The sequence below is a fragment of the Aythya ferina genome (genome assembly GCF_964211825.1).
Source record: "Aythya ferina genome assembly, chromosome: 3".
NCBI classification, from domain to species: Eukaryota; Metazoa; Chordata; class Aves; order Anseriformes; family Anatidae; genus Aythya; species Aythya ferina.
The window spans coordinates 19,535,249-19,544,535 of record NC_140298.1 but is presented as its reverse complement, the minus strand read 5'-3'; positions in this window follow the sequence as shown (position 1 = coordinate 19,544,535).

Sequence of the window (9,287 nt, the reverse complement as noted above, 5' to 3'; positions counted from 1 at the left end):
TAAGGAATCTAATGGCTTAGGTAGCCAAGGCCTATAAAATTGCACTGTGACTGGCCACATCTTAAAGAAAAAGCATTGTAATCAGTACAGATATAAATTCTTCTATGGTCTAGCTTGCTTGGATCGCTTTTGAAAATATGTCTTAGGCTCTTGAATCAGGTTCTCCTCACTGTGCCTAAACAACATTGAATTTAAGATTAACCTGTTCTTAAATAAAGCATAGACACAGTTGGCATTTGTCATTCAGTTCCTGAAATTCAATCCAGGAAGAAGTAATGCAGGGAAATGAGTTGTGTGCTGATGTATTCCCTGACAGTTGCAGTCCTCAAGCACTTCCACTAGATGCCTCTATTGTTTTTAAAGTAAGACTCCAAAATCTAATTCCTGCTTATCCTGACCATTTAAGGCATATTTTCAACACAATGTCTCTTGATGGTGCAATTAAAATACAGGATTTGCAATCTCTCCAAAAAAATTCCAAGTTCATTTCAAAGCACATGTCATATGGGCATTATACAATATTAATATTCACAGAAATTTTATGCTACTTGATATCATCTTTTTATTAATTCATCACCAAAAAGAAATCCCCAAATATTTATATCTGTTAAGAAAGGGTCGCATGTGACACTATGCAAAAGTAGGCATCAGAATTAAATATACATGCTTTTGAGTAATGATTGTACAGTTTAGGAAATACAGAGGCCCCTGCAATTAATTATTGGCTCTGCAGTAGTGCATCCAAAGACGCAAGCCTGACTTTTTAATTTGATCCCTTTAGCTGCAATAATTTAAGCTAAGAGTACACAAATTTTCTTATCCATTTTTTCCACATGGGTATGAATACAGGTTTCTTGGAGAGCACCCTGTTTTCTGGCCAACAAACCAATTATTCCATGCAAGAGAAAGCAAATTCTGCTGTATATATTGTGTTCAGAGCCACCTCCCAGTGGCAAGGTTGCACTTGAACTACTCAAAATATGAGTCTAGAAAAGTATTGTTACTCTTCACATATCTGCCAAGTACCTGTTTTGCTACATTATTACCTGAGAAACAAGTTGGCTCCCCAGGGAGCCAAAGGAAGTTTGGTAATAAATTCCTTCTGTGCCTCCTTAGCAGATCCATAGTGGGGGAGATTATGCACCACCTTAGACAGGCTCTTTTCCAACTGCTTACACCAGTGCTAAATGCAGTGCAGCAGTATGTACAATGTGGCTGTACACCAATTCCTGAGATGTATTTTTAGCAGTTTATATACAGCAAAAGTCAAACTTTTTACTTCCATATATTTTTCATAGCATCTGGTTTGGAAAACCAGTTACATGTTTTGGAAGTGAATAAGCATTCAGTTTTGGTGATGATATAATATGTTACATTATTATTGTCTAGAACTCTATTTTAAAACAAGTCATTTGGGGGGGAGGGAAGGGGGTAGGGAAGGAACGACACCCCAGCAGTTTAAAGTTCCCATCAGATCCTTTAACTATTTCTCACACAATGTGAGAACTTTGTGACAGGCATCTTGGCTATTTATCTTTCCATAAACTGTCATCATAATTGCTGCTGTTATACAATAATAATGCCAGAATAATAATAATAAAAAAAATCTCCCATCTGTTCTAAAGGGAGGAGCCTTGGCGTCTCACCAATATAGTCACCCTGGGAAATGCTACTATGAGTCACTGCGAACAATGGTTAATGCAGGCATGCTCAGTTTTTCCCCAGCTTTGCTGACAATTACTTAGCTTGAAGGGTCTAAAGCATGAACGTATTCTCTTAATAGCTGTAGTCCAATAGAGAATACTAGAATAACTTTAAGTAGGCCACATGGGAGAGAGGAAGCTCATGGGACTAGGTGGAGCATGCGTTTCTTCATTCCTGAGCACACGGTTGTCACTCACAAGTCGAAAAACAACCTTCCTTTTGATCTCCAGCTGCAGTGCTGCACAGTGGGTGGCTAGCAGAGATGTTCCCTTTGCCCAGAGCAGCTCCACCCAACATCCAGATATATGGGATGTTGGCAGAAATTTCTACAGGTTTTTTTTTCATCCTCTTAAAATAGAATGAAAGGAAGGAGAAAATAGATCCAGGATCACATCAGAAGTTGTATCCTAGAAGAAGAAAGATTCTACAGCATCTTGTAAAGAAATATATATATCCATGTCTGCCACCTGGAAAATTCTTAAAACCTTACTTTTTGGATGTTAAGACGTATAGTCTCCATGTTCTGCAAGTCTGGGGGAGATGACTGTTATGCTGTAAAATAGCTTTTGTTCTCAGGTACCATGTATGCGATGCCCACTGCTATGGAGCACCACTGAGTTGTGCTCCCCAAAAGGCTGTCAGGACCTCACGTCACAGAATAGCTTTCCTTTCAGAATTTCCTTTTTTTTTTTTTTTTTTTTTTTTTTTCCCTGCTAAATTTAAATTAAAGGGAAAAAAAATAGCTTTTCCAAATTTACCATCTTTTAGAGAAGTCCCTTCTCTAGAAGTCCCTAGTATTTTAGAAAAAATATTATGAACCTATGTGTTAAATTAATCATAACCCAATATTTTTTTGTGTATTCTGTCAGGGCTGGGTGAGACAGACAGGTTAAGTACAGTAAATTTACAGGTTATTTTATTAGTACCTAGAGTGTCCACAGCGAGGAGCTGTTTGCTAGCACATATCTATTGTAAGAGTCTAGGATCTTTTCCATTCAGGAACAGTGGAAGAATGCCCCTGCTGCAGACTCCAGTTCGATTTGTAAATCCCGTGCGTTTGTCTGCAATGCATTTGTGTTCATAATTTAAGTCATTCAGCTAAAGGTGTCTACATTTCTGTATAGGGTCATATTCTATCTGTGAACTGTGTGCAACTGACAGTCAAGCATCTTCCCTAAGACTGCGAACTATCCTAAACAGGGCTAGACTACAGCGAGTTAGCACAGCTCCATTTATGTTAGGCTGCTGTGTAAGCAGGCACCACAGTATAGAAGGATGGAGGTCACATCCTATAAATAGCTACATATACTGCCACTTTGAAAATAAATGGCACAGGTTGTAACACAAACATTTACCTGAAATTGTAACCTATTTATATCTTTTGTTTGTTTGTCAAGAACTATTCATCACCGTGTGTTTGTTTCTAAGAGTCATAGGATTACAGAGCATGCATGTTAGAAAAGACTCTCTAAAAGAAGAGAAAGAAAAAAAAAATCTCAAAGAAATGTTAAGAATTGTGATATACTCAGTTATTTTGTTCTCTTTATGGTCCCAACATTTTTCAGGCCATTGACATTATGTTCAAACATTTTAAGGTTTGTTTTGTGGTTTACTGTTTCAATTTCAAAAACTAAAGGATTAGAAACAAGAACTTTGTATTCTGTATGCAAAGTCAATACCAGGATAGCAAAAAGCTTTTTGGCTTCTGTAAGCTGAAAGGACAATTGGCCTGACCTTCAGTATAGTACAAGCAAAATGACCCCACACAATACCTTTTCCATCAGTTTGACTCTTACCATATGTTTGTAATACCAGATCTGGATGTTTTCTTGAAAGCTGAAGGACTGACAGTGACAAAGTATCAAACACACTGCATATGTATGTGACCTCTTTAGCATTGATTTACCCACTCACTGGTAAAAATTCATGCCATCTCTGCTGTGTGATCTTGTCTACCTTCTATTTACAGCCATCAGCTTTGTCTTCTAATGAAAAAAATGTCAAAGTGTCATCTTCAAATATGTGTTTGTGGACTGATCTACTCAACTTCTCTTCAAAAACTGAAATCTCATACCATACAACAGCACAAGAGGGGCATGATTTTTCAAAATATTTCCTCATAGATTGGTTTTCAATGCTGGTGCTGGCTACAGGAACAGAGATAGCTAATAATCCACACATCCATATGACTCCTATATGCATTTTTTTAGTGCCACAATAGAAGAAGGATATAAAACTATTAGAGAGTGTCCAAAAGAGAGCAACAAAGATGGTGAAGGGCCTAGAGGGGAAGACATATGAGGAACACCTGAGGCCCCTTGGTTTGTTCAGCCCAGCTGAGGGGAAGCCTCATGGTGGCCTGCAGCTCCCTCAGGAGCAGAGCGGAGGGGCAGGCGCTGAGCTCTGCTCTCTGGGGACAGCGACAGGACCTGAGGGAATGGCATGGAGCTGGGACAGGGGAGGGTCAGGCTGGGGGTTAGGGAAAGGTTCTGCACCCAGAGGGTGGTTGGGCACTGGAATAGGCTCCTCAGGGTCGTAGTCACAGCCCCAAGCCTGTTGGAGTTCAGGAAGCATTTGGACAATGCTCTCAGACATAGGGTCTGTTTTTTGGATAGTCCTGTGTGGTGCCAGGAGTTGGACTCAGTGATCTTAGTGGGTCCCTTCCAACTTGGTATATTCTGTGATTCCATGGTTCTACATCTCTCAAACAAGCCCTGCAAACTGTAAGGATAAGAGTAAATCAAGGATCCTTTTGGCTAAGTTCTTCTAAAGACTTAAACAAATGTGCTTTACACAGACAGGAAATTACAGCTGTCTAAACTTGACAGTAGGCTAAACTGCTGCAATGAGAGGAAGCGCAACATAAATGTCATATTTGAAGTCTTCATAAAGATTACTTTTGTTTTAAGAGAAAATAGAGTACTTGTTTGTGTAAACAGCCAGGATCCTAGGAACCCTTCCAGCTTTATCCACCCATCAAATTGATGAACACTTAAACCCACATAACAAGAACTCTCACCATGACCAAGGTGGTAGGAAGGAATATTTACCTTACTTCATTTGCTGCAAAGAGACCAAAACTCTTCTTCATCCATTCTTATTCACTGGTGTTTTGAAATTAAAATACAAATACATAGGATGAATCTTCTTGAGGTGCAGAATATAGGTTTAAACACAGATACTGACCTATTTCTCCTCACTGGTAAATTTTCTTAACAATAACAGTGATTATATATTAGCTTCTTACCTGAGTAACCACCTGCTAACACTTAGCAAAATGTGTCTGTATGTACGCATGTAGATTGTGCATACATATAGATAACTGTTACTTGGTTCTGGATGGGTAGGGAAAGGATTCATTTTAAAAAACTATGTTATTTATAATATTTAGTTAAGAAAGTTCCTAAGTGTTTGGCCAAAGAGAAGAAGATTATATTCTGATCTATTCTGTCCAAAGAAATATACATATATATTTTTTTATTTTAGTGATGTTAACTATTCTTAGTTTTACTTGAAATCTTTAAGCAGGACTTCAGATTTGGCAAGACAACAGATCATCTCATTTTGAGATGATATTGTTTTTGTCTAAGCAAGCAGTCTTATAAATAGTCACTTCAATCTGACCATAATATTAATATCTGAAAGTCTAACAGCTATTCAAAAAACAACCTAAACTTTTGAATCATAGTCTAAGAAACATGTCTTGGAAAGATTTTCAAATATATAAACACCTTCAGCATGTTATCATTGGGGATATATATACATATATGTAATTTCAAAATTTTAAATAATAAATCTGTTGCTTTGACGCAGCTGTCCTTTTGTTCCTTCAGAAGTTTAAGGAAGAATCTTCCAGCCAGGCAACTGGGAAGCTGTATTTTGGCCAGTACATGCAGACAGAGCCTTGATCTCCAGCTGCTGTGCAACACGGCTGCTTCTTCCCAGGTGCCCTGGGTGGTCCATAAGCAGCAGAAGGGCACAGAGCCAGACTTCTGTAGGTCACCAGGAAGACTCTTGGCAATTTCACCATTCTCTTGCTAACTCTCTCTATTCTAATCTTTATTGGTGATGATTTCCACCTGTGGGTTTTTCTTTTTCATGTGATGGGATTTTTTGTCTCTCAAATCTTAAGTTGCATAGTAGAAACTTTTGTTATTTTACCATAGTTCACTAGCAGCATATCAAACAGCTACAAAATTCAAAGTTCAAATTCTAATAGCAAGTAAAAATCAACACTGTGATATTTTCACACCTTGCCAGAACCTTTTCTCCTTACCACAGAAGCAATTAACACTACATCATCTTTCTTTTCATATTGCAATCATAGTGCTTGATTCAGAAAGAAAAAGTAATTGGCAGTTCTCTGTACTAAGAGTCACACACACACACACAACCTTATTCATGAAAAAAATATCCAATTTTAAATAAAATTTCTGAAATATTTTAAGAGCCCAGAAATGAATAGTAATGAAAACACTCACCATTTATTGAAATGGACTATTTACAGTGAAGGTTGCCAATATATTTTTTCTTCCACATTTCTAGAAAAAAAAAATCCCATTCTAAAAAGGTGATTTTTTGTTTTGATTTTTTATGCATCGGTATATTTCAACTTTGCACAGTAAAACTAAAAAACAAACAAACAAGCAAAAAAAAAGCCTTGGCTTCAAAAGTCTATTAAAACATTATCTTAGCTATTTGTACTAGAGAGACAAAAATACTTACTATGGGGAATTTTTCATTACACAGATGAAAAATCCAGCCACGGCCCAAACTGAGACCATTACTGTCATTTCACATTTATATCAATTATTGTTTCATCCTTACCTTGCATACTGCTTTTCAGCTTGTCACCAGATATTGAAAGAGAAATGTGAAAGATTTCCTCATGATATGGGTTGAGGAGGGAGAAAGAGTAATTTAGAGAAAATATGTTTGAGGGAATGAGATGAACAGTAGAAGTCCCATTTTGGAAAAAGCATAGCACTTCATATTGAAAGGTCCTTGCTTTCATTCTGTATTTCAAAAAAATAATAATTTGAGTGAGGAGAGCTTTCAAACCTTGGTGATAGTAATAAAAATACAATAAATAAATAAAATAGCAGGTAAAAGAGATGAGTCAGTGAACCAAATAAAGAGAAAAGAAAAGAGATAAAGGACAGAAAAAAAAGAATTTTAATTTTTTCTCGGTGTTTTTGATCAGGATTAGACATGCATACACATAACAAAATTATCCATAGTTACCCTGTATGTTTATTACAAGCAAAATGTCACCTCATGGTGCTAAGAAACAAGTCTTTTTTTTTTTTTTTTATGGTGGGAGGGAGGGTGGGTTGTTTTTTGTAATTTTCTGGTACAGGACTTCTGAATTGTTCAATATCAATTTTAATGCCAGATGTGGGAGAAGAAGTCATTGAACTAGCTTAAAACAAGAAAACTTTCAAGCAAGGTGGGTACCTTGTTGTTTCTGAATTTGCTTTGAAATCTTCATTTGAAATTCCAAAAATTAAAGGAATGGACATTAAGTAGTCATTTCAAACAAACAAACAAAAAAAAACAAAAAAACAACAAAAAAAATGACTCAAGTCCAATATCCTTTTAGCAGTCCCTTGAGTCAGAGTTAATCAAATTCTAGCTATGGATTTTTTGCACCCATGTTTGGCAGAGAAATGCTATATAATTACAGATTACATAGCTGATTGATGGTGACTTCATGAGTCACACAAAAGCATAATGAGGATAATTCTTTAATAAAAACTGTTTAATGAGTGATGTTTCTACTTATTCCTTTCTCATTACAAATAGATACTTTGACTTTATTGCTCTGATTTCCTATATTTCCAGAAAAAGTACTTCACATATTAGACCATACATACTAATTTCTGAATCATTGATTTTTCTGATTTTTATTTATAGTTAGTTTAATAACACAAGATGTGAAAAGCCAGTCATCAACATGTCAGATAAAATTCCAATGGCACTTAATGAGAGTGGAGTATGGTAGTACAGTTTCACACAAGGCTTCCTTGTAGGAGAAATATGTTGACTTACTGTAGTTTAACAGTCCATTTAAGTGGAATTCTCATCCAGGATAGAAAAGACTTAATTTTTAAAAGCTGCAGTGGAACAATATATTATAAAATGTAGCTTTACTGAGTATTTTCTGAATTTGTTTTTCTTGATCTGTTTCTATCAGACTTCAGAGGACTGCAAAATGAAAAATGTCATTTGCAAAAAGTTGAGAATGAAGTTTCTAGTTGGTGAATCTAGAAATCAATTAAATAAGTTAAATAAGTGATTTGTTAATATATGATACTATTTTACTAATCATGGAGATGTTATATTGTATTTTGTATGTGTGTGTATATATATATATATATATATATATATATATATATAAAACATGCACACACTTTTTCCTCTAGACTGGAACTTCTTTGTGCTTTCAAACGTATCAGACTTCTTCAGCTGGCACCCATTGAGTCCCAGCACACATCTTAAGAGGCATTCAGCAACTAGCTCTGAGCCATTTACATAGGTTTGCCACACGCAAAACATATTCAAGTTACAGTTTCTGATGGCTACAAGGTCATGGTTCCAGAGAAAGAATGCCACTTCCACTGAAGGAAATCACCATCTCTTTTCTATTTCACATGCTAGTGATGCATGATAATTAGTGTGCTGTGTGATGGCATCATGTGACATGTTCTTGCTTTCCTTTTCTGAGAGGAAAAGAGAAATAAATACTTTAGTATCAAATATTTCCATTGTCTCGTGTCTGCAGGATGCACTCTGTGTAAGTTGGGGAGTCTGACATAAGTGATCAGTTCTGGATTGGGAGTACTGGGCAGAATTTGGGATAGATAGAATTCTTCATCCTGTGTAAGATCAGTGCATAAAGATGATCACTGCTGAATTCAGGACATCGACTTTTCTTTGAGTATATGCAATATACATTTTATGATATAATCTGTTGCATGATAAAAATCTGAACTTCACACCCATATGAAACACTTTAATTTTTAAAACACTTTAATTTTTGCTAAAATTACTTGTTTTGAATCTTGTGAATTTACAGCTGTAGTTTTTGATACCATGACAAAACAGACTTGCTGTTTAAGATCATACTCTGTTAGAAATGAAAAAGGTACATATATAAAAGCAAAAAATGATGACCATCTTATACTAGTCCAAAGATAAACCCTTTTTTAATTGACAGACTACAGCATGAAAACAGGCAACATTTATAATCCATCTGAATGGAAAGGGGGAGAGGAATTGAATATTCAACTGAAAGCCAGATCCACTGTAGCAGGTTTTGTTTTTGTTTTTTAGAAAAAGAAAAAAAAATCTAACGGAAAGGAAAACTTTGAATGCACTTGTTAGAAGTCTGGAACATGAAAGAATTTAAGTCGAGACAGTGACAGAAGAAGATATGGAGGGGAGGCTGGTGGTAGTGGTGGTGCTGACTGCACTATTCTTTAATCTCCTAAACCATATTAAAGGCAGCCAAGGGCTGAATGGCAGGTTCACTTAAATTCTGTCCTGTTTTTCAGGGGTTTTGAGCATTGGGCTATAACATT